This window comes from Falco naumanni, chromosome 10 (assembly GCF_017639655.2).
Source record: "Falco naumanni isolate bFalNau1 chromosome 10, bFalNau1.pat, whole genome shotgun sequence".
Taxonomy (NCBI): domain Eukaryota; kingdom Metazoa; phylum Chordata; class Aves; order Falconiformes; family Falconidae; genus Falco; species Falco naumanni.
This window is the reverse complement of record NC_054063.1, coordinates 6,817,886-6,845,030: the sequence shown is the minus strand read 5'-3', so window position 1 is coordinate 6,845,030 and position 27,145 is coordinate 6,817,886. Positions and strand designations below refer to the sequence as shown.

General features: G+C 37.5%; 1 protein-coding gene across 4 annotated transcripts in view; it reads left to right on the top strand.

The window, feature by feature from the left end:
- The window catches only part of INSC (INSC spindle orientation adaptor protein), a 120,173-nt gene that overhangs the window by 70,960 nt on the left and 22,068 nt on the right, over nucleotides 1-27,145 (top strand). The gene's annotated exons all lie outside the window — the stretch shown is intronic.

The window sequence follows — 27,145 nt, the reverse complement described above, 5'->3', positions numbered from 1 at the left end:
TTTTGTTGACTTTTGAAAAGGTACTGTTATTTTGTACATGAACTACAGAGCTCCAGGAGCTCAACAGTAACAAGTTAGTCAAGCAAGTAAAAGGATAGTGAAGAAACAGTCATAGTCTCATTTTGTGACTGGGAGCTGTGTGTAAATAAATGTTGTTCTATGTAACCTGTGCTCCACAAGTAGTAATTTTGGTGCTTCAAGCTGCTTATGGATGTCCAGTTGTTTGGTACACTTTTAACTTCATCATTGACTGCAACACCAGCAGGTTTGAGATCATTCTTTGATTTCAGCTGCTCAACCAGTCCAACTTCAGAGAAGAGTAGAGAGACCCTGGAGAAGCAATCAAAATTTTCCTCTTTTGCATTATTCCTGTAGCTGCCTTTCCCTATACATGAGAAAGCTTTGTCATCTGTATATTGTGGCACTTGAGCATGCAGATATTTTAGGAGATAGCTCACTGCATCAGGAAGTACAGTTATTCTTGGTCTAGGCATTCCAGAGTTTATACAGAGACAATATATAATACAGATAGATAATAGATAATGCAGAAAATAGCTAAAACCAGAAGGACTGAAAGTTTGGGAGAGGTGAGCATGACTGGAAACTGAAGAACAATGTTGGTGATGTACATGCAGGCCTATTTGTTTATCCAGCCCTGTTTAGGACAGAAATATAGTGATGTAGTGGGAGATTAGTTCTTAACATAGACATTTGTCGAGGGTTCTAGAGGGAGAAGGATATCTGAACCTTCATGAATGTTCTTTGAAAACTTAATTAATCTCAAGCATTCTCATGTAGGAAGGACTGTTGAAGGCACAGAGCTGCAATAGACTAACATGTGCATTTAATGAAATTTAAGGTAAAAAAAGAAATAATTGTGATCTTGGTTGATAATATGGGTCCTGCAATTTACATTAGGAATGACTGTACTTCAAATACCATTTTCATTGTCGACACACATAAAATCTAACAGATATTGTCTTCAACATGAAGCAGCCTTGACTGGAAAAGGGAGTTGTATTTGAATACAATCGTACATCTTTTCCTTCCTGAGGCTGCATTAGGTGCTTGTTTTGAAGAGCTCTGTAAACAAAGTGTCTCCTATTCATATGCTGCTGTGCAGCGTCATTGAAGTCTGAAGACTGTGGCAGTTTCTCTGCTTCAAGTGTGTCCCTGCAGTGCTTGTTGTTGACTGGTGCTGAAAGGTGTGGCTTTCCAATTTTTTGCCCTGCAAAGCTCAATTTTGTGGTTTTTCACTGAGGCAAACTTCCTGCTGCAATAAAAGAATTGCAGAGTTAGTTCAGAAGTAAATAGCAAGCAGGTAGTGAAATGTACTGAAAGTTATACTGTACATGTGAAACATTATTTCATGAAAAAGCTGCAGCTCAGCTGGGATCTAGATCAAGGCTCAACTGCCACAAAAACATAATAATTTATACAAATAGTCGTTCAAGCAGCTGCCTAAATATTAATACTGTGCAGTGATGTTTACTTACACTCTTTAAACTACTCCAGAAAGCAAGACACCTGGAAGATATTCCAGACACACTGGTGACAACAGTTGTTACTTTCATTAAGAAAACCTTCTTTTTAACAAATGACATAGCTTTTATCACTGTGTTTTAGGCAAAATTGCCTAGGTATAGATTATAAATTGCTTTGGATTCTTCATTTAAAGCACGTTATATCCAATTACCCCCAGAAAAAGAATCTGAAGGGGGAAGAAAGTACAAAGTGTACGGTTTTAGTGGTTGACAAACTGTATGAATTTCACAAACACTTCTTAAACATGAATGACCTAAAAACTGTTCACTGTGAACATAGTCTTATTTTTAAGAGCAACCATGACCTTTTACACAATAATAATAATTTCTGCATGACAGAGTCATAGTCTGTCAATGATATATATGAAAAACAAGCTTTTGGTGGGAATTAAATAAAATGGTTTTTACAGAACCTGTAAATACAATTTATTCACAGGTTTGGGGTGATTACTTCAGCTCTAACCACTTTGAACTTCTGGTTTCAAGTGTTAACCTCAGTCAAAACCAGCGAGTAACTTCTGTTGCCTTAAATCCCAGCTGCTAAAACTACCAAGATTTATGTAGCTGTAGGATGAGGCAGAAGTAAGAATTATGGAGAGGGCTTTGACTGAGAGTTTGGATGATCTGGTTTTGAGGGTACAGTCACAATTTCTAAAATCTGAACACAGAAGTTAGCTAGTGGCCCATGGATTTCATTGTCACAGCATGTAAATGCTCCAAAATTCTGGATGTTTTTATTTTCATAGTACCTGGCATATGATGGAAATAACTTTGTACCATACAAGTGACTGCAAATTTGCCTGATCTGAATGAACTATATTGCTGTCTTCATATTTGAATATTCCAAATGCAAAATACCAGGGGAAGCAAAACAGTAGTAAACAGTCTTCTAGAAAAGGGGTGTGAGGTTGCCAGTGATTAAGAAGGATAGACTCATAGGTTGCTACATTTTAGAAGCATGTCTGTATGTTTGCTTCTTGTAAGTGCAAGAGTACTGTGCAGCTTTCTGAGAAGCAGTGAAATGTTGATTTTTATTATGGCAAGTAGCAGCTTATTCACATGACTTCCAGCAATGAGAAAATCTCAGGAAGTGCAGTGGTCTGCCTCAGCCTGTTAGCCTCTCTGACTTTTCAGAGAAGAGCTTTTTGTTAAAATTTCTTTTTTTTTCTGGTTAATATATGAAAAAATTCTTATGGTATATTTCAGTGGTTTTGCACCCAGTTAGTTTCAGAACAGGGGATTAGGTGGTCCTGTAAAATGATAAAAATTGTATGCCTATTTTATTATGAAATGAGTTAAATTTAAGAGCTTAAAAGATTAAGCATTTTTTTTAAAGAAAATATTTTCAAAAATCCCATAGTTTCCAAAATTTAGTTTTAATTAGTGGAAAGTCAAATTTCATGTTACTCTGTCTCCTGAGCGAGACAGGGCGAGGCTGGGTATTAGCAGCAAGATTCAGGACTTTTAGAAGTTATTGGAAGGTGATAAATTGTTAAGGGGTCCATCTCTTGTCTCTTTCTGACAAAAACAGGTAACATGGAAAGTTACAATCCTTTACAGATTTTTCATGGTGCTGTTGACAAACACATTCTCGACACTGATATTCCCCTTCACAAAACATTCTTGTTTGTTTCCCAAAGTAGTGCTTGTTTACAGGAAAAACACATGAAGCTTCATGTTTGGAAAGAGACTAGAAACTTTATTACTGCATGCTTAAAACCAAAGAACACAGGCTTCTGCGCTAAAAGCATGTGCGATGATTTAGGTGGAAAGGGTTCAAGTGATGTGTTCCTTTTACAACCCTTTGGCTGGAGAGTTAAGTCTTCTTCTGGTTTGCATAATGTACTTTTTTCCCTTCAAGAACATTGTTTTGGCTCATCTTCCGTGTCCATTTGTTGCCAGACTTTGAAATCATGCTTGTGAAGTTATGAATAGTAAACAGGAATGAATAAATAGATTTGTCTTCTGAATTTTGAGAGAGGAAGATAACCTTCTAAAGACTAATCCAGGCAACTTTTGACATGTAGTGCAGAGCACGTTGGAACTTGGTGTCATTGACAGCTGGAGCTGGAAACTGTTGTCCCACTGCTGTCAGCTGGGAAATTGTGTAGGTCACAGGAGAATGAAGAGCTACAATGAGAGGGAAATATGTCAGCCTTAAGGAATAGTGTGGGGAACAACATTTTTGAAAGCTGCTTTTCACATAGCCTTTTTGATAAGCAGGCAAATCTATTTCAGTAGCTGAGTTTGTGGTACAATTAGATAATGTAAAGTTCTAGGCTTGCAGCTCTTTAATTTACTGGACACTTCTTCTCAGTAAGGCTGTTTAATTAATTGGCAGTGAAAAATGTGCTGGGTTTGGCAAATTACATTTCTGTCAAAGCCTCTGCAAGATTCATTAAATCATATCTGAGAGTGCAGGAACTGCCCTTCCTCAACTGCTGGCATCGTATATATTAGGTGTCTTTTCAAGTTTTACCTCCTGATTACACAGCTATGTATATGTAATTAGTAAATGCAGCTTCTTTCAGCACAATCCCAGGCAAGTGTAGCAAGACTTCTTAGGTTGTTGCAGAATCTGACCATCTTCAGATGTGACAGTCTGCAGTTCTAGGGCAAAATGTTTTGGCAGTCATGGAAGGGACATGTTTCATACTGAAAACCAGTGTGAAAACATGTTTTAAAAAAAATCCAAACAAAGCCATCCCCACAAAAACCCCTAAGAACAACCTAAAACAAAACCCTCAAATCAAATGGTGACTAATCTCTGGATTATCATTTGGTCCATTGAAAACCTTCTGCTAGTTACACAGCAGACTAAAATTTGCTTTATTGTAGTTCCCAGTATCGCACAAAGAGAAAAGCAAGGGTTTTTTTTCATGGACTTACTCAAGAGACATGGAATTGAATAAATACAGACATGTTAGTGCAGGTATATGGGACATTGCCAAATCTCTGCAGGAAAAAGTATACACAAAATGCTTTGGCTGAGGTCACTGCCATTATTCCAATTCTGTTAAAATGACTAGTTAAATCATAGTGGTTGTGGTATCGTAGCCCTGATGGTCTAAGGAGGCATGTATCATTGCTGTAGTAAAAAATATTACCTCTCCTTACAAACCTTGCTTCACTCTAATCATATTACAGACTTTAGAAGAAGGAGAAAGTGAAGAAAGGAGCCAGCAAATGTAGCACTAAAGATAAACATTTTGATAATACTGGTGAAGTAGGACAATGTAAGACTTATCTAAGGAGTTGGTGAATAGTTGCCTTTGGAGGACACAGATTCTGTTGTTTACCACTAGATCCTTATTTAGGTATCAGGCCTGGCCCAGACTCTGCAAGCATATATAGATGTGCTTAGCCTTAAGCATGTAACATCATTCCAAAACAAGAGAACCACTACCTGTTAAAAATGTCAACAGAGATGCACATCTATGCATCTGTTCACAACTGAGGTTTTACTCTGCAATGCATTTCCCAGAGTAAATACTCATTTGGTGATGACTGAACGCGTAGTGCTGTGGAAGAAAGCAAAACTTTCAGAATCAGGTCAAATAGGTACAAGATCTTTTTTGATAAACCTTGTCTGTCTTTTCAATAGAAGCATAGCAGGCAGACTATGAGCTGACATATGAATCTATAAGTTAACAACAAAAGCATGAGTTGTCCTTTAACCTAAGTCTTTTGTCTTTAGTGTGAGTCCTACCATGGTCATCCACAGATTTAGGCTTTGCTTCCTTTTGTCCTGTGCTTAAAGTGGCATATTGCTTCATCATGATCTGTGATAACACGTCCACATGCAAAAATTTTGTAACAGTCAAAGAAGCCCTGTTTTATTTGGGATTTTTCACGTTTCAGAAAGACCTGCTCAGGAGAAGGCATTGCAGTGGCATTTGGGTATTATTAATTATGTGTTGAGAGTAAATCTTGCCACTGCTTTGTTGTATTTTTTCTTTCATGGCTCCAGAACAGTGCTCATACATAGTGAGAGCTGATGAGATTAAGTGTAGTTTGGCATTTGGTTCTGATATGATGTAGTCACTGTAGGAGGAACAACTTCACTTCTCATCTGTCCCTCAGCTGTGCCTTTATATACACCTTTATTTTTTTATCTGAGCTGCAGAAGAGAGTCAGTCTTCAGATTTTTTTTATTCTTGTTTTAAACAGATAAGTTTCCTTGAAATAGATTTTGAAAGCTGAAAAGGAAAGACCTCAGAGTATGCCAGGTTACTGAGGTGTACACTTCAATGTGCAAGATCAAATTGGAGCGCTGCCTGTAGATTGTCATTCCCTCCAACTTCATTTTGAAAATTTGAGCTGGTGCCAAGTTACCACTCTGCACTAGTTTGGCTTCCATATAATTTACACATGGTTTTTGCGGTCAGTTATGTTGGTATTTTATGCCATCTATTGATTTTATATTTCACTAAGTATTTTATTTAAAGCACTCCAAATAGCTATAGATTTATGTTTCAAAAGTCAGGATGTTAAGAGAATTTTATAAACGAAAAATAATTTGGAAATCACCAGATGATGATTTTTCTGTAATGATTTAAAATACTGCTTAAAGCAATGACAATGATCAGGGCAGCAAATGATCCACGGATGACGTCTGAAGGAACAGAAGCCAATACATCAAATGACAGGTGGGTTTTCCCTACCTAATAATAATAATAATAATCTATCTAACAAATTTAATTTTAAGATGAAAGAAGAAGCTTACTCAGCTCCTAAACTGAAGGCAGAGATTAATGAGAATCAATTGAAGCATTTAAAAAGAGTGCAGGGAGAGAGCTATTTTGGACCTCAGATATTCCTCTTCTCCCTGGTAGAGGCAGAAAAGAGATTGGAAAGACACAGCCTTAGAGAAAGACCTAATAGATGAGCAGCTTTCATAATATTTCTTTTCTTCTCACTCAGCAGGAAACTGTTGCTTCACATAGCTGCATTTGTATCCATATGTAAACACACATACTGAATATGCTTACATTGTATGCATTAAATAGCTTAGCTGTAGCCACAATAAAATGTAAGGAGAGAAGAGGGTGGAAATACTTATTAAATGGACAGACACATTAGATAATTCCCCCCTCACAAAAATCTCTGCTGAAATTAGATATGCTAGTCTAACTGACCTATCCTGCTGTGGACTTCATGACTCAGTATTGTTGATGGGTTTTATGACTCACTAGAAAAGTCCAAAGCGTTTATTGCTCAGAGCCTCCAGAGCTTGTCTAAACCCTACTGATTTCAGAGACCTCTGCAGGAATGAAAGCATACCTACATACATTTGGTTGCATAACAGAGATTTAAATGCCTTTGGAGCCTGAGAATTCAGTACTGGCATTATTTCCCCTTCTAAGGTGTCTGCCATGCTTATTTTCCTACTAATTATCTATGACTCTTGGAGTTTTCTAGTGCTCTGTATGGTTTCTTGTATATCTATTCTTGCTTGCATAATATTGGCTTTCAAAATTTTTACACACATTTAATTCTGAAGAACTGAACTCTTACAGATGCACATTACTAGAAAGCAAAAGGAGAAAAATCCTTTCTTAACTGCAGCTATGGAATTCCTCATATAAATATAGGAGGAATAAATATATAATATAAAACTGCATTTACAGAAGTACTGAACCCCTCAAAAGTAAAAAATTATTTCTCCTGGTGCCAGGTGATTTATATTTCTTTTCTTTGGGGCATGCCAGTTGGAAACAGAATGCTCTGTATGTTCCATTTGTTGGAATTTTTAACTCATCCATAAATGAGATGATCTTAATCATACCTAAGGGTTAACATGATGGAGGCTGCTAGACAAAGTGACTGGCTTGCTTTGATCAGTAATGGATATTGGTCATCTATTGGGGTGAGAGTCAGGATGTAAGAGTGCTGCAGAAGATTGGTTTTCCTCACCAGAGCACCCATATTCTGAGTTAGCTTCTCAACTTGACCACTTTCCTGGGCTTGTTTTTTAGTAGCAGTTCAAACTAGCAAAATACATAAACCTCAGCTTACACTCAATTTAGATCTTGGCTCTTTTCCAAAACCAGTTTTGTGATTCTTGCACACCTGTGTTACTACCCTTCCTTGGGTTCAACATGGGTTCAACATGCAAGCCTCTTGCATTACAGCACTTTTATCAGTGTTCGCACATGCCAAGGCAGAGGCTGTAAGAGTCCTGCTGTGACACAGGGTTCAGTACAGGTCTGAGCTGGAAATCTTCTAGCTGCAGGTACTAAGAAACCTTTGCAAATTGGGTCCCAGCAGTGCTGCCAAAATGTACAATCTCTAAATATTGTTATTGCGAAGGACATTCACAAATTTGTATTTTGCAAAATCTCATTTTATAGATAGACAGTTTCCTGTGGTTTTTGTTTGTTTTATCCCAATGTTTGCCAAAATTATGGTCAAAATACATGGTTCAAAACTTTTCTCTTTCCTCCTCTCTAGTATCTATCACTGCAACAAAGTGAGAAAACACTTTACAAAATAGGGTAAAAGTACATACAGGAAACTTTTATGATAATAGATTTGACCATTCTAAACTGGCCACTATTAAACTTTCTACCAGTGGATTTGCTTGGTTTAAATGAGCAGCTAGCAGTTTAACTTTCCCACCCGAGCACCAGAGCACCATTATATAAACAAAACTGTCTCAGGGTTTTCCTGTCCGTATTGGTATATTCTGACTCTGTCACATGGGCTAAATGCTAACTGTTACTGGAGCTGAATTTTTTTCCTAGAGCTAGTTATAAAAATGAAACAGGAATTCAAACACAATGTAAGCTAATTAACTAATTAGCTGAAACTCAGTATCCTTTCCTTGTGATGTGCATTTTAAATCAGAGCTGAAAGTATTGAATTACTCGGGTAAAGTACCCTGCGTGTGCTACTAACAAAACCAAAGGAAGTCAGTTGTGTAAGTTTTTTCTTACCTTACATTTGTAACGAACTAAAAGCTGCCATATGTCTTAGCTGAAGCTCACTCATGATATGTATGAGTCTCCCTGTATTTCTTAAAAAAGTGAAGGTTAAACAATAACTAATGGCAGGTGATGCAGAGGCATGTTTATGAGTCAGTATAATGGTTTTTTTTGCTTAGTTTTGCTTAGGTTTTTTTGCTTTGTTTGCAGGAAGCCACTTAGATCTGGCATTCTGCCTGATTTATACTAAAACTTTAATGTTTCATAAAGTATCTTTGAAAACATTTAAAGAGCTATTGGAAAAACAATCTCATCTGTTTAAGATGATAATCCTGTTTCTGAAAAACTAAACACCTAACAGCATTGCACATATATTTACTATAACTTTCTTCTCTTACCTATCATTTAGGTCCCAGACAATAGCTCTTTCACTGATGTTCCCTTCCCTTGTCTAGAGCTTTTCCTTTTCAGAGGGCTTTCAGTTTGTTCATTTGCAGTTCCTGGGAATGGACGAGCAAGCTTTTGTATGGATCAGGGCTTACTGATTGCAAAATCAGTCTCAATTTTCAGAGATACTTTGCCACATGTCATAGTATGGCAGGCTTTCCCCTCCAGCTTGAGTTTTGGTAGATAGGTCCACAGATTAATTAGGGCTGACATAAACCTGAGCTGGAAACTTGAACTGGGTGTTTGGTGGTTTTTTGTTTGTTTTTTTTTTTTTTAATTTGGAAGAAGTCTGGAGGCCTGAAGGTTGTCTCTTAGACCTTGTTGTACATAGCTGGTTTTGTTTAACTCCACTAGCTTTTAGACTTCAAGTAAAAGTTTGATCTGACAAGGATCGTCAGCTGACATAAGGTCTTGCAGAAGGAATCCCTATAGGACTAGCAGGTGGAAGTAAGAAGTCAGAAGTCTTTCTAGGTTTTACAAGAGCTCATCTTTGTTACTTTATTCTCACAAAGAAGGTGTGGGAAAGGTTCCCTAGTAACTTGGTTTCACGAAGGGCAAGTCTTGCCTGACCAACCTAGTGAGCTTCTGTGATGGAGTAACTACATTAGTGGACAAGGGAAGAGCTAATGATGCCATCTATCTGGACTTCTGTAAGGCCTTCGACATTATCTCCTCATGTATGTATATCCCCTTTATACTTTGTATATAACTGCCAGTTGACCTTATTTTCATGTCACCAAGGGCAGGATTTTTTATTTGAAATGAACTGTTAGTTTCAATCCCAAGAAAAGAATCTTTAAGATACTAACAAAATTAACAAAGCTCCAAGATTTGTCATCTTTCCTGCATGTTTTACAGTCAAACACTGTAAGAGGTTTGTTTCTTATAAGACTTTGTCTCTTAGGGAAACACCCTGTGGGATTTGCTAATCTTGGGCAGGGCCAGTTATCCAGTTTTATCCCTTAAAATGTGGGCAGCTATTAGCAGTGTTTTGTTTTTCTAAATGCCCTGTTTAGTTACAGTAATGACATCATAGAACATGATGGCACATTTAATAGAAAAGGTCAGCTTCTTCACACATAGACATTTTAGATTCCGCTTTGAATCTGAAGATTCAAGAGGCGGCTTCATGGGTTGTACGTAAGCACAAAGTTTGGCCTTCCTTCCAAACCCAGTTTTCTGAAGCATTCATGACAGTAATGCCCAATTTTTGAGATCCAGATAAGCCCACATTTAAACAAAGACAGGCAAGACGGCATTAGGACTCTTGTAGGGATGCACAAGAGTGTCATGGAGACAAACAGAAGTTAGAAAGAAACATTCAGTCACACCAGCAGGCTTTGGATTAGGCCTGAAACAGACATAAATGGGTGAAAATGTCATCATGAAGAGATCTGCATGTCAATCAAGCTGTTTGGGAGAGAAACAAACGGTGTGGGCAGAGTTCTTACCAATGTAATGCAACGTAAGCAGTGACCACCATAGTCTGCCAATGAACACTGAAATCCATGACTCACTCTAAGCGATGCCAAGCAGCGTGCCAATTCTCTGGCAAGAAATCACCCTGCTGTCGTTCCCCAGCACATACTGCTGCCTTGCCTGCATGCTGGACTTCCTCCGCGTCGTTGCACTTTCGTTTGCTTCTCTGTAACTGAACTCCTTGGATTGTGTATTCCTTTTCCTGGGCTTAGGGCTCAATATAGTGCAAGTACAATTTTTAAAAGTGTTATCTTCTTATATGCAATGCAAACACATGGAAAGGTCAGATAACTTAAAAGAGCCGCAGGTCCTGGTTTTTGCCTTCAGGAGGAGCTCTTTCTTCGGTATTAGGAGAGCTAATGGAATTAGAAAATTAATATGTTTTTAAAATAAAATTAATAATTAGGAAAGCTTAATGGTTTTGGTTCTGTAGTTTCTTTGCTAAGCTTCCATGCATGTCTTTGCAGCCATGTCCTCTGACTGGTGACAAGCACACAGGGTGGGAAACAGCACACGGTCAAAAACACGCACTGTACACAGCAGGATGACAGTAAGCACATAAATAGTTGCATTACTTAGTGATAAACCTGTCCATAATAAACCTGTTGTGTGTGTTTTTCTATATAGTGGCTGCTTGCATGAATGCTAAAAGAGGCTCTCATCCTCCAGATCCAGGCAGATATAAATGAAGAAGAAAAAGAGAAAAGACGATTATTTGCTGCAAAACAAGCGTGTCTCTGATGGGCACTGTGAAAATAAACCTAGTTATACTGGTATCATTTATACCACACTCCTAGCATCAAGCTCTGCTATACTAGTAAAGCAGTTGCTTTTAGCAGATCCCTGGCATCCACAAAACCCAAAGAAGAAAGCACACTGTTGTCACAGAGCTTAAATTCATCATACAGGTGGCAATAAGTCAGAGAGACCTGAAAACCATCCTGTCTATGATAATTCCAGTTGCTTCCAGTGCGAATAGGACACAGTCCTTGTAGATTACCATGACCAGAGCCAGGCCTCTGCAGAAGAGCTGGCAGAAAGAACGGAGGACACAGAAGATAATAAGCATCTGTGCAATGAAACACCGCTAACAGATCTCACCATGTGAAGGGGTGGTCATGATTTAATGCAGAAAGAGGATGAGGTAACTGGCATCTGGGTGATAGTCATCCCTGCAGAGTTTGCCATCTCTGATGAACAACAGCCTGCTTGCTGGGAAGAAAGCCCTAGCAGCGTTGTTATATAGTAAAGTGAAATGCTGCCTCTGGTGCAATCTCCTTTTACAAGTACTTCCATTTCCTGCCCTGGGTGAACGTCTTGAACTTAGTGGTTTACCAAATGAATTGCTGTTCTCCTTAGCCACAAACAGCCACGTGTGAGTTTCTCAGTGATGCAGGTATGGCCAGACTTCGGGGCACTGGGCTTGTCTGTTGCCTCCAGACCTGAACCATAGATATGTTTTGCAGCATGATGCCAGAGATCTAGCTGGCTGTGAAAGAACCTGGGGGCCTGATTAAGATTTGGTCCACTTGCTGTTTGCTTCTGTTGATTTCCCTGGTTTGTCATATAGTCTTTTCCTTTCTCTTTTCCTGTTATATCTTCTTTGCTCTAAAGGAGCCTGTACTTCCAGACAACTGCTTACACGTCCTTTTTGTCCATCTGTAATAATACAACCAATGTTGACAGAGTCACATCAGCCTCTTTTTGCAGGAAAATCTGTGTCAGAATATAACAGAATTTCAAGAAATTATTTTGGATTTCTGCTAGAAAAAGGCTATGATCCTTTCAAAGATCAATAGCTATAGAAATTTCTGTACTTATTAATGCCACTGTCTACCAGACAAGAGTATTGAGAGGAGTGAGAAGAAAGGCCACAAGTTATAAAGGTAGGCTTCATAAACACTGAGACATTGCTTCCCCTGTCTTCAGCAACTTGAAACAATTGTGATTATGTCAGATCTGTCAAATAGTACGACAAATGATTCCAGTATGGAAGGATAGCAGAAATTGCCTTCTAACAGTGTTTTGCCTGTAAGAATTTTTCATGTTTAGTGTAAGCTTTCAAGATCTTCCATTAGAAAAGACTGAAATTAAGTCTTGGTATTATTTCTTTATTTATTGGAGGGCTGGGAAAAGGAAAAATGCAAAATGCACTAGCAGGGATGTTGTGGAATAGACTAAAGGTGGTGAGTACATTGTCGGGCCAGAATTTTCAAAAGTGATTCATAACATTAAACTTCAGTATTTTTGGATTCCATGACTGAAATTTGGTATCTAGCAAATTGCGGCTATCCACTGATGATCAATTATATCAATTCCATAGAACTCATACTTAATTGCCATTAAATTAAAAGTTGGCTGATAATACATTTTCAGCATTACTGCTATCCTGATGTGCACATAGTTTAAGAACACTCACTGAGCGTTGTTAAGGTCACCTATGGTTTTGTGGTAAGGTTTTACCCTTGTGATGGTTAAGCTTTCATCAAAGCACTTTAGGTGGAGACATAGAATCAGAGAACACTTTAGGTTGGAAGAGACCCTTAAAGGTACTCTAGTCCACTCCCCCTGCCAGTAAGCAGGAACATCTTCAACTAGAGCAAGTTGCTCAGAGCCATGTGACAATTATCCTTTCAGAGGTTAAAAACGATAGGTCAAAATAGGGTGCTAAATTGGTTATCAGTCAGCATGGAGGAACAGATCCACTGACGGGGCTAAAAGACTTATTCAAGTACAAAATCAGGAAAGAATCAGAGCACTTCTGTGTTTGAGCCTTTTAGCTGTAGCGATCTAGAAGGAATTACATCCTCCTTGTATTTCTGTCTCTAAAAAGATCATCATACAGTATTTTAAGGACAGAAAAAATGGGCGATAACTCTCTGAATATGGTTTTGAAAACTTCACGAGAGTGAAGTGCAAGTTGAAAGTCGTTTTTGCCAGTTGGTTGACTCATGCAGCATAATCCATCCACACATTGCATTATGCAATAGTGGCACCCAGTGGAGGCTGGAATTACAGCAAAGTTTCCGTTGCTGCTGGGTGAGGCTTGCCCAAAATCTACCCCGGGTTTAGGACTGCAGATGATGATTCGGGAAAGTAGGCCTGTGAGGGTGACAGCTATGCACAACTTAAGCATTCTCCTAAATACAGAACTCTTACTTGTCAACCAGATTTAATTTAAAAACTTTAGGTTATCTGAGCATTTATCTGTCTATTCACAAAAAAACTGGATAGTGGGAGGGCTTTTTCCTACAGGATAGACCCTCTGCTTTAGCTGTATTAGTTCAAAAACCGTAAGCAACATCTAATGTAAGAGCAGCATGGGGAGTGGAGGAAAAATGCCCTCTACTCCTGCTGCCCTGGAAGTACTGCTTGAATAGTAACAGTATCAGCCTGAAAAACTTGGAGAGAAAGTAAGGAACAGTGTGTGTACATGGGGGCAAAGAGGAACAGAAGGAAAGCATGGCTCCTGATGCAGTCGCAGTCTGGGCCTGGACACAATAGTTTAATAGGCTGTAAGGTGTGCGAGAGGGGAGTGAGAACAGGAGGAATGCTAGATGTATGTCATGTAGGTGGGAAGGAAGTCTTTATGAAGCGTATTTTAATGTTAAACTTGGGTAATGCTAACAGTAGCACCACCAAAAATAAATGGGCATTAATAATAAGCTGTAAGCAGATCAAACCCCTCAAAAATGGGGTCCTTGTCATGTTACAGTGTGCGTGGAATAGCAGATTTCTCTAAAGAATACATGATTTACTATGAGGCTGGTCTATACACTTCTGTAGGGAATGAGGCTGTGTGTCTCATCTTCTGTTTATTGTTTTTTTCAGGAGTCATATATTGCAAATAGTAGTGGTGAAAGGGATTTAGAAGTAACTGACTCGTAGTGTCAAAGAGAACTGAATGAATACTGTTCCTGATAATGTTCCTGCCTACCTAGTGCTGTTGAGCTCAGATTTCAGTTTGAGGTTGCATGCCTATTCAAGTGTCTGATAATATCAGAAAAGTGTCATTAATGAGGATGATGATCTGAGTTCCTAGAAAATTTTCATCTTTAACTAATTTAGTACCCTCTGCCCCCTTTTTTTTCCCATTATTTTAACATTTCATTGAAAGCACTGAATCCTTTGAATTTTGGCCATGCCAGAATTATTTTAGACCTGCAAGGAGAGGCTGGATGCAGGAAAGATGATCAGGTAACTGGGAGAATGACAAGTTGGACCAGTTTGTTTACTTATACATTTTGGAATTGTTTTCATAGGTGCAAAAGTCCTTAGGCAGAAGAGGCTGCTTATTAAGTGCATGCTTTGTCACTGTTGCAGTACTATATTTTGGAAGTGATCCCATTAAGTCACCACCAGGATTTTCTGTTGATTAGGTTACTATTCAGTATAAGATACACTCTCATAATTTCTGGATAAATGACTGCTTGTTTTAATGATAATAGGTAGCATCATTACAATGGCATTTATCCAACCATTATGTGGTGGTAGGTAAGTAGATTTTTATCTTCGTTTTATAGCACAGGGTGTGAGAGCAAAATTAAATCACTCAAGAGTAAGAAGCTGCCTTAAATGTATGATGTGAACTTCATGGCTGATCCAAATATGATGTATTACTGTCTATGTTGAGGAAGGAACTATAATGAAAGAGAAGCTGAATCAGATCTGTTAGAATAGGTTTGCTATTTATTTTTTAACTAGATACTAGATTTGTTCTGAGCAAAATTATTAAAAGGCATAAGACACCTTTTCTGTTACTCACTAAAGATTGCTCCCATCTCATGCTGTATCCTGGAAGAAGAACTGGGTTACAAGTCACAGGATCTCACCCGGGAAATACTCATGGGTGAAGCCATATGTCTCCTGACTTCCTGTTCCTGTTAGAGAAATTTATTGCATGTGTTTAAAGGCTGTTTAAAAATTGCTTTTACCCTTATTCAGAGGAGTATTGAAGACTTGTGCCTCAGGGAACTGGCAGTTTTGAATTCCCCAGCACATGGCACTTCTGTGCTGTTATGTCAAATTAAGTTGAGAAGCAAACCCTGCACCCTTACTATACTGGCTTTGCCGTGTAAGTTTTATTGCAAGCAATGCTGATGTTACTTTGAGTAAAAATTGTGTGCTGTTCCCGTTTGGTTCATCTTCCCCTCAAGGTTCTTAGAACATAAAACCCCATACTTGCATCTAATTTTTGTCACTTCTTTGCTAGAATGATTTCTTTCTTGTATGAACTAGTCAAAATGAAGAACTTGCTACAAAATGTATGAAGAAGGTAAGGCACCTAGGACCTAGGGCACTGGAGAAGGCATTAGGACATAGAAGTTGAATTAATCAGATGAAGACTTTCATCCTGAAAAAAGACAGGTAATTGGGATGTACTCATGTAATTACAATTGATTTTTCTCACAGAAAAAAAAAAAGAAAAGACACAAAGTATGGCAATTGCTGAAATTGGTAATGGAAAAGGAAGTAATTTTGAGTAGAGATGACACTGGCTTTTTTCTTTCCTTTTCCCCCTTAGGTTTTTAAAGAAAGCTATGAGTGCTGACTTCTAATACTAAAAGGAAGCCAGTCAGGTATTTCAGAGTTGCAGGAAAAATAATAGGGAGAGATAGGAAGGGATATAACAAAGACCTCTTAAGTAACATGGATTAAGATTTACAATTGAATTAAGAAAGATCAGTTGTTCAAGCTCATTGAAAGATGACTGATACGGCTTTACACACCCCCCCTTTTTTTTAAGCAGCATGGTTTGTGCCAGCTGTTCAGAACAGAAACAGGATTGCACTTTCCTTTAAAATCCTTCAGGCTTTGGAGTAGGTACTGCCTTGTATTTACCTTGGCCATTCATCTTGGTTTGTAACGACTTCTGTATTTTACATCTGGTTAATGGTGCTTTTCAGTAAGACAACCAAGGATATAATCCACAGGCAAATAAAAGCCTAGCCAATATCTCTGGTGCAGCTGGGCAACTAGTCCATATTGGCTAGCAATGGAGATGACAAAGAGACACCCTGCAGGCTTTGTGCATGAATTGGGAAGCCATAGCATTCTGCTGTGGCAAGGACCATCTATAAGGTAGTTTGGATCTACTTTGCTGTAAAACTACCTTAGCTTAAGTGATGTGACTAATGAATCTACTGAGTTCATGGTGAACAGGTTTTTGGACCTGAGAAGATCTGAGTGGAAATCAACAGTTTAATAGAAGCAAATGTGTTGCTAAAATTCCTTGATGCATGATAAAAAATTCTTTACAAAGCAGTTTAAAAAGTGTTTTAGAAAAAGACTTAAAAAAAACCCTCTACATGGCTCTGCTGAAGTCTGAATGCTGTTCTAAACATATATGTTCTCTTTGAGATCTGAATGTCAAATGTAACATTTGTTCTCTAAAATTGTCAGCCAGTCACTGTAACTTCCAAGAATGATGTAACAGTGCCTGGAAAGAAAAGCAAGGTGGAAACTAATTTTAGACGTGTATTCAAGGGCAATATCATGTACATATGAATGGTAACCTAGTTCTTTTGGGACTGTGAAGACACATCAGAGCTGTAGAGCAGGCACTGTGAGCAGAACATCTAGGTGTCTAGGCAGTCTGAGAGTAGTTGTAACTGTAAAGACCTATAGTGAAATATGGGACAGTATGGGATGTGGAACAGTTCTTAGCTCAGCTAGGTCTTGATCTTGTGGAAGGACTTCACCGGGGAACAGTAAGACTTCTGTATGTCATATGATTAATGTGTCTGAATTGCAAGGCACATTTCACACATCTTGTGTGAAACTAAGCCTGTAGCATGCTCTTTGTTCATGGGAAGTGGTAAGAACAGTGGTTCTTAGCACACCAGAGACTCAGTTCAAGATGAAGTTTTGATCTTTACTAGGACATCTCTTCTTCCAAGATACATGTAGAGAGCAAAAGAAAATGTGTAAGAGATATTGGCCTGAACTTTTTGTTTGGAGGCTATTATCTAGTCATAAGCAAGAATAGAATGTATGGATTATTTTTAGGAATTATGTGCACTGATTATTCTTTTTCCGCCCAGGATCCTTGTTGGCTTTGCATGTGACATAATACATTTTTACTGAGTCTGGTTTTGTATGGCTTACCTTCTTCATCAGATGTCGGTCAAAGTAAATTTAAAAAATACACTAAATTTAGTGGGAGAGATGTAACACAGACTTTGAACTGGCTTTTTGCTACCAGTCTCTATCATTGCTTACAGCGCTAGCTCAGTCTTATTGCAAGTTTCCCAAGGGTGAGAAGAATGTGACCAGGGCTCTACCTGCAGCCCAATGAAGCTTGACACAGCTGTACTGTGGGAGGTGGCTGAAAGAGCACCCAATCCTAATATAAATAGAAACATATTCAGCTATTTCTTCCTTTTGTTCTGTGTCAGCTGTAGAGCTGAAATATTGTAAAAATAGTTCCATTTTAATATTTTATTTACAATCTGAATTACTTTAAATTAGATTTCCAAGCAGATTACATTTATTCTGTTAGTGCTGTTGGAAAGGGAGGGGGCACTGTGGTCAGGGTTCAGGAGAGAACACTATTTCATTCTGGTGTCTAGCAAGGCATTGTCCTTCAAAACAGCATTTTCTTTCTCCCAGACTCTTTGATCTTTAACAGAATTTGAATTCTTTCTAAAAGTTCGGTATACTTTGATCTAAAATTATGTTATTGGCTGCAAGGGTTCAGTAGTTATGATTTCAGTGTGACATGTTTATACCCCTGTTTTCTAGTGGTCATACTAAGTTTTTTTCTAGCTGTCCCATGATGTTATCTCTGCTTTCCCCTGAAAGAGAATAGAATAGGTCCTAATCTTGGGAGCCTCTCCTGGAGCCCAGAGAAGCCCTGTACATCTCTGTGGAGAGCTGCAATGGCTGCTGTGTTATTTACAGATTGGCAGGTGGCAGAATAAAGCCTGATCATGTGAAATTTCTAGCCCAGACTTGGGCTTTACAGATGTGGCGGATTAGGTTGGTTTGGAATATGGAATGAGAGTTTTTACTGCTTATGTGAAGTGAAATGGATATTATTGGGGAATTCTAATATTTAGTACCTGATAGTTGTTAGGTTCCTTCTGTCATAACATCTCTTGTGATTATTATTCTGAGTGAACAAACTGGCTCATAGATTAGGGATGCTATTAGAAAAACAGGCGGTGACTGAATGACTCAATCAGAACAGTATTTGGGACTTCCTTCAACAACATGCTTATTTCCCCAGATCTATGCAGCTTCTTAGCTAAAATATGGCAAGTTCGGGTTTTATCTTTGACAGAACATAATGCTTACACATTTTTCCCTCTAAAATAACCAGAGAAGATCCTGGGCTATTGAAGGTGGAATCTGCTCATTAGGTAAATACAATTTCAGTGAATTCTAACATGGTTTTCTGATGTGAGATCAGTTTATGAAAATAAGCCTGACTTGCAAATACGATTTTTGAATGCAAATTGGAACTGCCCTTGTATCAAAGTGCTATGTTTTGGCTATCTTTGCGTGCTGAAAAAATAATCTCTATTGAAAGTATAACGAGATTTGTGGTTTTTTTCTTCCTTCAATGAAGCATTCAAACACTCGCTTAATTTTAAATATGTATATTTGTTATCCTCAATAAAGGATACTTATTTATGTCAAGACCTAGTAAGGCAGCAAACAATATTGAGTAGAAGAAAAATAAAAAATCAGCTTGTAAAACTACTCCATTTTCACAGCCTTTTAGCATTGTCCTTCTTTCTTCTAACATAGAATCAATATAGCAACCCTATTTGACCAAAGAGCAGTACTGGGAGGTGTTAATGGAAAGAAAAAGAGGTTTTTCTCTAAGGTCATCTACCTGATGGCTCATAGTAGACCTCTGACTGCTCATAAAGGTTCCATGCAAACAGCTGATCTTAAACTTGAATTTCTTATGCTTAAAGCAATTCTGAAATTATTTTGTTGCCACTGCAGTCATAGAAATAGATCAATGTTTGTAGGAGACCCAAGGAGATTTTCCTAACTGTCAGATGAGGAATCTTAGGACCAAATAGCTTGAATCCACTGCAGCCAGTAGAGTTCCATCAATTTTCATCAGATGAAAACTGCTACTTTTTTGAATTCTTGTTTGAAAAAGGGTAGCAATTTCCTCTGTTGTTATTACAACACGAATGGACTCTTATTGAGTTGCTCACTAAAAGTTTTATAGCTAAAGTGCTGTGAGTGTTTTCATTATAAATGGCCATCATAAAGCTGTACAACTTGCTTGTAAAAATTCTCTGCCAATAAAAATCTGGCATGTACAAGGTTGGTTCTTGAGCTAATTTATTTAAATTAATTTATTAAAATAATTTAACAGCCATTGTGAAGTAATGAATTTAGCAAACAATTATATTAAAGCTTGGTGCCTCATAGTGCTTTTCTTAAAAGCAACAAAAAGTTTTAGAAAGAACAATATAGGTGAAGCACTGAGTCAATTGTGGCAATTATATGAATTTAGACATAAAAACATTTTTCTGAACAAGCTGCTGTATATATTTAATGCATTCTATTAGATAAATGTCCTACTGTTATGGTGCATTTAATTGGTGTACATATGGTTCAAATACTGTAGAGGCCTGGCATTTAAGAGACTGTATTTTTCAGGCTAAACCTACTGACAACGTTGAAATGAAAAATATTTGCAGGAAAATTGTTCTGTTTTTGAATGCATTTGCAGAATCTCATATTTAAAGTAACAGTTAAAAAAGCCACATCCTGTGCTATCTCGATTGCTTATTTACTCTCTCTGCCTTTCTAATGTAACTCTGCTTTCTGCTGTGGTGTTTTCATTGTCGTATTTTGAGCATAGGGTAGAGTTACATTTGTTTCTAACTTTGTGATACAGTGACCTGTTCAAGAATTTTACTCTGATGAGAAGAGGAAGTTGTATGTGAAATTACAGTAATAATAATAATAATAATAATAATAATAATAATAATAATAATAATAATAATAATAATAATAATAATAATAATAATAAGCTTTTGTATTAACTATTTAGCATAAACATGTTAAGGTTTGAAAGAATTGACTTAAACAGATCGAGAATTCTAGCATAAGGATTATCAGATACTTTTCCAGAGAGAAGTAAGACACTATGAAGAGTTAGATTAGCTGGTAATGACTGATTGGCTGTGACCTCCATGCTGCTCTTTTTGGATAGAGGCACTTTCTCATTATTGTAATAGATGAAGAGGGTCCTCTAAAAATGTGGTGTCCATGGATTATTTTTTTTCTTATGAAGAGGTACACTAACAGACACTTCTTGAAAGTAAAATCCATGGTGTCACGCCAAAACCTAAATGACATAAAGTAATCAAACATGTTGAAAGAGTGTTCTTGTTTTTAAATGCCAGGCACCAGGTGTTTGAGAATATGCCCTCATGCAATGAAGTGTCTATGACATTATTTATTTAAAACTAGATGATTGGAGCATGTTTTTTTCCAGTGAGCAGAGCTCATTTTCTGGAGTGCCCTGCTATGCATAACCCTGGAGCCCCTGTTTGTTTATAGAAATAGTTAAGGTGTATGTTTTTTTTTTTTCTTTTTCTCAGACTATGATCCCCCAGGGTAAATAAAAATGAGGGCTATGTGGAAACTACTAATGTATGGTCTTTCCCTAATTCAGACCTCAGGTCGCAGTACCTTGTTCAGCATTCTTATACAACATGACAGTTCCTCTCATCTTGTTGCTGAGTCTGTTTTGTGTCTGTGTGGCTTTATTTTAATGAAATTCAGACCCCAAACTATAATATATAAAACCTTATCCATTATTTAAAAGAAACAAGCATATACTTTATGGAATTTGTAATGCAGATATCAAGAAAATCCTACAAATAGGAATAGATTCCTGCAAATTAAAAACAAGCCAGTATACTCAGCCCTCCAAAATGTAGGGCAAAAAATCTGAGAAACCGTTGGCTTCTGTCATGTGTCACATAACATGAAGAAGTTAATATCTAATTTTATCATATGTGAACACAAATACTTCTCCCCTATTCTTATATGCCCCTGAAATTACAGGTAAACACAAATACTTCTCCCCTATTCTTATATGCCCCTGAAATTACAGGTAACATATTCATTATTGTGATTGTCTTTTAACTGTGACAGAATAGGAAGAAGAGAAAGTAACCAGTGCTGCGTACAAAGGCCATTGCAAATGCCTTTTTCTTCCCAAGCCACCATACTCATTTGTACTCAGTAGTTTTCCTTCTGGTTTATCAATGCATCCCAATTCTATAAACACCAACAGTGGTTGAGTACTGCAGGTGAATTCCTTTGCAAATCTCTTCTCCTTCTGCCCTTTGTAGCCACTCTGCAGCTACCACGTAGAATTGGGTGCATGTGAGGAGGAGATCAGGAAAACTGAACGAACCTTGGGTGGTTCACTTACATTTCTGGATAGTTTGAAGCAATGTAAGCTGTGATTTATGGGAGCAGGAATATGTGAGCTTCTAGACTATTAGCATTACAGTTCCTGGTTTCTATTGTCAACTACAGAAATAATACTTTTAAAGACTGTCTTACCCTTCATATCAGTCCTCAAAATTGAGGGTGTTCAAAGCCAGCTATTCCCTTATCCTTGAAACGAAGACAAGAGAGGTCTGGATGTTGATCTTATTGTATCAGATTTTGTCCATTCTTTCTGTAAAATGGCTTATTCTCTATTACCTCTTTGACAGACAGTTGTACTTTATATCGGCAACAAGCTTAGAGCATCTCCGAGTGCCAAAGAACTGACACTGTGAGGTAGCTGCTTGACAGCTTTCCCTAGGTTTCGTAGGGAGAAAAGGTTTACATGCTATTTATCCTTAAACTCCTAGTCAACCTAGAATAAGAAACTTGTTATTTCATCTTGCTCTGCAGTTTGTTTCTTCCTGCAGCATGGCTGCAATGTTGCTGCTTAGGCATTGCCACTTTTAATGCATCCTTCAAGCTGATTCAGCCAGCTCCAACTGTCTCCTTTTTTTTTTTTTTTTTTTTTTTTTTTTTGAGAGAGAGAGACCTACAACAAATACCTCTTCATTAGCTTGACCACATTCTGAAGGAGGGAAGTTTAAAAGGGAAGATTTAGTTGAAGTTGCAATGAACCAAAGCACCCATGCACAGCCAATTTAGATACAAAGCTAAGGTTACTGCCAGCAGTTTTAAAGCTACTGAGTTGGGAACCATTCAACCTTTATGAGCTCCACCGTTCTGTAGAGTATGCAATATGGCTTATAAATTAGGTCCCATAGCCACTGTTGTACAGCAGTAGTTATAAAAGTCATTGCAGTTTTGTTCACTGGTCACTGCTGCTGCCATGGAACTGCTGCAGTAGCTCTGCTTGGAATAGTATTTGTGGAAATTTTAATGGCATCACTCTATTAATATATCATCTCACTTTAAAAATAGCTGACCAGATCTTCATCTGGTATAAATCAGCACAGTTCTCAGTTAGTGGAGCTAAGGCAGTTTTTATCTGCAGAGCACTTGGCAGGGCAACTATTCTAATATGAAAGATAATTTTGTGCAAGGTAGAGTACTTTTGTCCTTTTCCCTTCCTTTATTTCAATGTTGAAATTAAACAAGACTTACAGGCCTTCTACAGGTGTAGAATAAGTTAAAGAAGTTTGACATAGGATATATCTCAGCCTTGATGGTCAGGAATCCATTTCATGAATAACAAGCCATCAAAGTGACAGTATATGGATTCTGCTGGATGACATTTTCAATGGAGCTGCAGAATAGTGAAGTGACCTCATGGTCCAAGCAGTGGTCTGGGGAGTGAAGCAGATTGTGTTCAAAGTATGCTGAGCAGGGGATTCAAAGATTTTCTGAATATGATAATTTTTCCACCCTCCTTCCCTCCCTCCCTCCTTCCTTCCTTTGTCTCCCTCTTCCTCATCCCATAAATTTTAATATGTTTGGGGTTTTATCCAGCTATGCGTTTTCTATTTAGTCTGCTAATGTTCTTGTCTTCACCTATATAGTTGACCTGTCCCAGCTTCAAGTTGGAGGTGCTAGTACACAGCATATGTGAAAGGGTAAAACAAAACCAACTCTGATCTGTTAGTTCTTGACCGTTTGATGCAGCCTCTGCTTTTGAAATTCTTCTCTACTCTCCTGGAAGGTGGAGACAATTTTTAAGAAGTGATCCCCTTTGTGATTTTGTTTCCACATTTGCTGCCTTACATCTGGATCTCAAAATCTCCCTTCCTCCATTTTTCCTTTAAAACTGCTTTGGAACCTGCTGGTGCTGCTTACCAGAAGCACCTAGTTGTGGGGTGATAATTTTATTCATGGATTTGACAGTGGGAAATCAGATGATAGCCTGCAAGGCTTTCAAATCCCAGCAGGGTGATTTGGAGGATCAGTTTAGAGAAGGCAAAAAAACCCTTTGAGCAAGTTTACCAGTATATAGAGATCATCTGAATGTTAGAGCGGGCAAACAGGAATATTAGAGAAAGTCATAGTTTGAGAAAAGTCCTTCAGCAGCATTTTATTCAAACGAAAACAGACATTATTAAAAAGAGTGCAATGAGTCTTGGTTCCTGGAGCAGCATGGAAAACCTGCCTTGAACCTCCTTGTGAAAAGTGGAGAGTTAAGATTGTTTCAAATCATGAAGTCATTAATGCAATTTATCCCAAGTTCTGTGTTGGTATCTTTAACAGATGCTTAGTTTTATTTAGTATTTTTAGGAGGAAGAACAGGTATACTGAAGAAAGAAGGATGCCTGCCCCAGAACTCATTATTCCTGTTGCAGGGGAAAAAAAATTACTTCCTTTCAGAAGACTTGATCTATGCAGTAAAGCAGTCACGCATTTATTTTGTCACTTAGATTAAGTTTCTATAACAGGGCTATGCTCATAAAGATGTTCCTGGCATTTTTCCAGTTATCAATACTGAAATATTAGTGATCAAGCATTTACTGAACACCATTCCTCAAATGCAGGGTCTCCACAGCATCTTGTTGCATTCATGGAATTCATTTGTTTGCTTTATCTGGCTAACTGGTTCTTTTGTATTGCCAAGGTGATGAACAGATTTGACATTTAGCTGATTACTTCACCAAAATTAAACAGAAAACAGGGCAGCCATCCAAAGTTCCTTTCAGTGTGAAAGCTAATTATAAAAATGCTTTGAGCAGCAATTTCTTTTTGGATGTTAAAGTGCTTTTATTAGATTGTTCCCCTGTCATTTTAAAATTTATTGCTAGACACTTATAAGTGGGGTTGCCTGCTGAAGTAGAATTATTTTATTTTCTTTTCTATATTTCCGATGGAAGACAAAACCGTATAGAGCAAAGTTTAGGCTGAATTTGTTAGTGTTTTACATGATTCTGCATAGGAAGGAGAATAACTAGTGCTGACTTTCATGGATCCCAAATACATATTTTATTTTTATGCTGAATAAAAACATATCCACTTCCATTTCTGATTCAGCAAATCTCAATTTTTTTAAAAAACAATCATTTAGCAAATAAAAAAAATCAAATATGTAATTTGAAAGTTGAGTACATCCCTGTATTGTTAAAAGCTTGTATTTTGTGGTGTAGATAGAGACAATCAGTGGTGATAGAAAAATCTAACCATGTGCTTGTACCTGTCTTTCATAAGCCATTACTTGTTCTGAAATAGTATAAAACTACTCTGAAGTAATTTTGTTGAGGTCATTGAAAAAGAGTTGGCCAAGTGAATTTTAACCTGTAAATTTAGAGCTGAAGAGTGCTGTATCCTGTTACAAGGTCTTACAAGAAGTTTCTGGTGAAGTATCTTTTGAATGCATTGGAATATATTTAACTTTTTATACTGACTGTTGTTATTAGCATCCTTCGGACCCCAGACAAGGTGTGATCTGGGGAGGTTTCAAGGTGACAAAGTTGGGGTTTTTTGCATATAGTGTCTAACACACTTTGGCTACTAAAACATCTTGTGAGGATATATATTAATTCTTGACACTGAGATCTATTAATATACCTTGAAGCCAAGTGAATTATGTGAATCTGCTGTTTCAAGCTGTAGAATTCTGCCATAACTAGGAGGAAATATTTTGCTATAGGTAGATTAATGTTGAAAGCTTGTCAAGAAAAAGTTTAATGTTGAAAATTTATTCTTCCTCTTCTTGCCAGTACTTGAGCTTCTATACTAAATCCCATTTATAATATGAGGAAAAATAGAGATATAATTTCTTTTGTATTTATCTATGTTATTAGAGTTCCAATGATATAGTCTATTGCCTATTAAAAAGTGCATCCCAATGAATGATCTTCCAGAGGGTAATTTTTGCTCCCATCAATCTGAGAGCTTTTCTTGTAAAATACAGTAACTGTCAGTGCTTATAAAATAATCTAATTCATGCCCATTGCAGGATAAGTAGTTAAGATAACTCAACATTCTGTATTAATAAATAACAAAAACGTGACTATGAGATCTGCTAAATACCCTTTCTGGAGATAATGGATAGTCCTTAATATGCATGTTCTGAGGAAGCTTTGAATAGAGAGAGAATGTGGTCTGAACAACAGACCTAAGAAAGAGTCTTGGTGAGTGCACAACAGAAATGTGGGTTGTTTTTTGTTTGACTGTTAAAGTGTATTTCAGTTCTAAGCCTTCATAACGCTTCTTTGGATCTATATAGTGTCCAAACATACAAGGCAATTGACCCCACACTGTTTTGGAACTTCAAATAAATAAATAAAGGCCAGTTTTTAAAACAGTTATTCAATGAAGTTTCTAAAAGCTCTGGTCATTTGTAATCTGTCCCTGTAGTTACATTAGTTTTATTCATGTAAAGATTTTAATTAGTGAATTTATGTGAATTTGACATAAACATGTCCATAATTGATTACATGAATCTTCATGCTTGGTGCCCTCTAAGCACATCTACCTATCTGCTTGACAATGTGATGAGTTATTCAGGGTTATCTTAAACAGGGGGAGAAACATAGTCTTGTTAATTTGAAAGTTCACAGCTTATGTCCTTGTCTACAGAGAATCTTCCTTTGCTGGGTTTGGTTGTTTACAGATGATCATTCTGGCAGTTTAAGCTAACCCAGTGGCTACGCTCTGTTGCAGTCTTTCATTGTGTCAATGAGTCTCCTGTAATCCAGGGCAAGGTGTGCATACACATGATGTATCTGCCTAAACTGTGTAAGGAATGATTTTAGAACACTTCAAACGCTCTAAAAGCATAAAGCTATGTACGTTTTACTAATTTTTCTGTTTTTCTTCCAAGTAAGGAAGTGATATATTAACCTAGCTTTAATATGAGAGCTGTGCAAACTCATCAGGTGCAATTTGGCCAGGGTCTCTCCTTATTAAGGAGATCCTTATTTTTTGATCCTGAATTGGCTTTGTGACAAGTTCAGAAAAAAGTAGCAAAAAAAGGTCTGTGAAGAACTGACTGCATACTCAGGCTCAAGTCTCCCAGCGGGACACACTCAGACAGGAGCTTATGAGACTGGCATAGTAGCAGTTAGCATTTGCTTATCAGAGCTTATTTTTGGACTAATATTTAACTTGAGTGTCTGTCAGAAAAGACTTGTTTGTTTGACAAAAATAAATTCAGCAGAAATATTAAGGGAGAAGGAAATGAGAGACTTTTTGCTGGTCAGCAAGCTTCTGTGCTGAACTAATTTGTATCTGCTAAACTGAAACTTCTTATGTCATAAATGCCACCAGTTTAAGTAATTTTTGAAAATAAAATCAGTAGTTTAGCCACAGCCAAGAAAAGAGCTG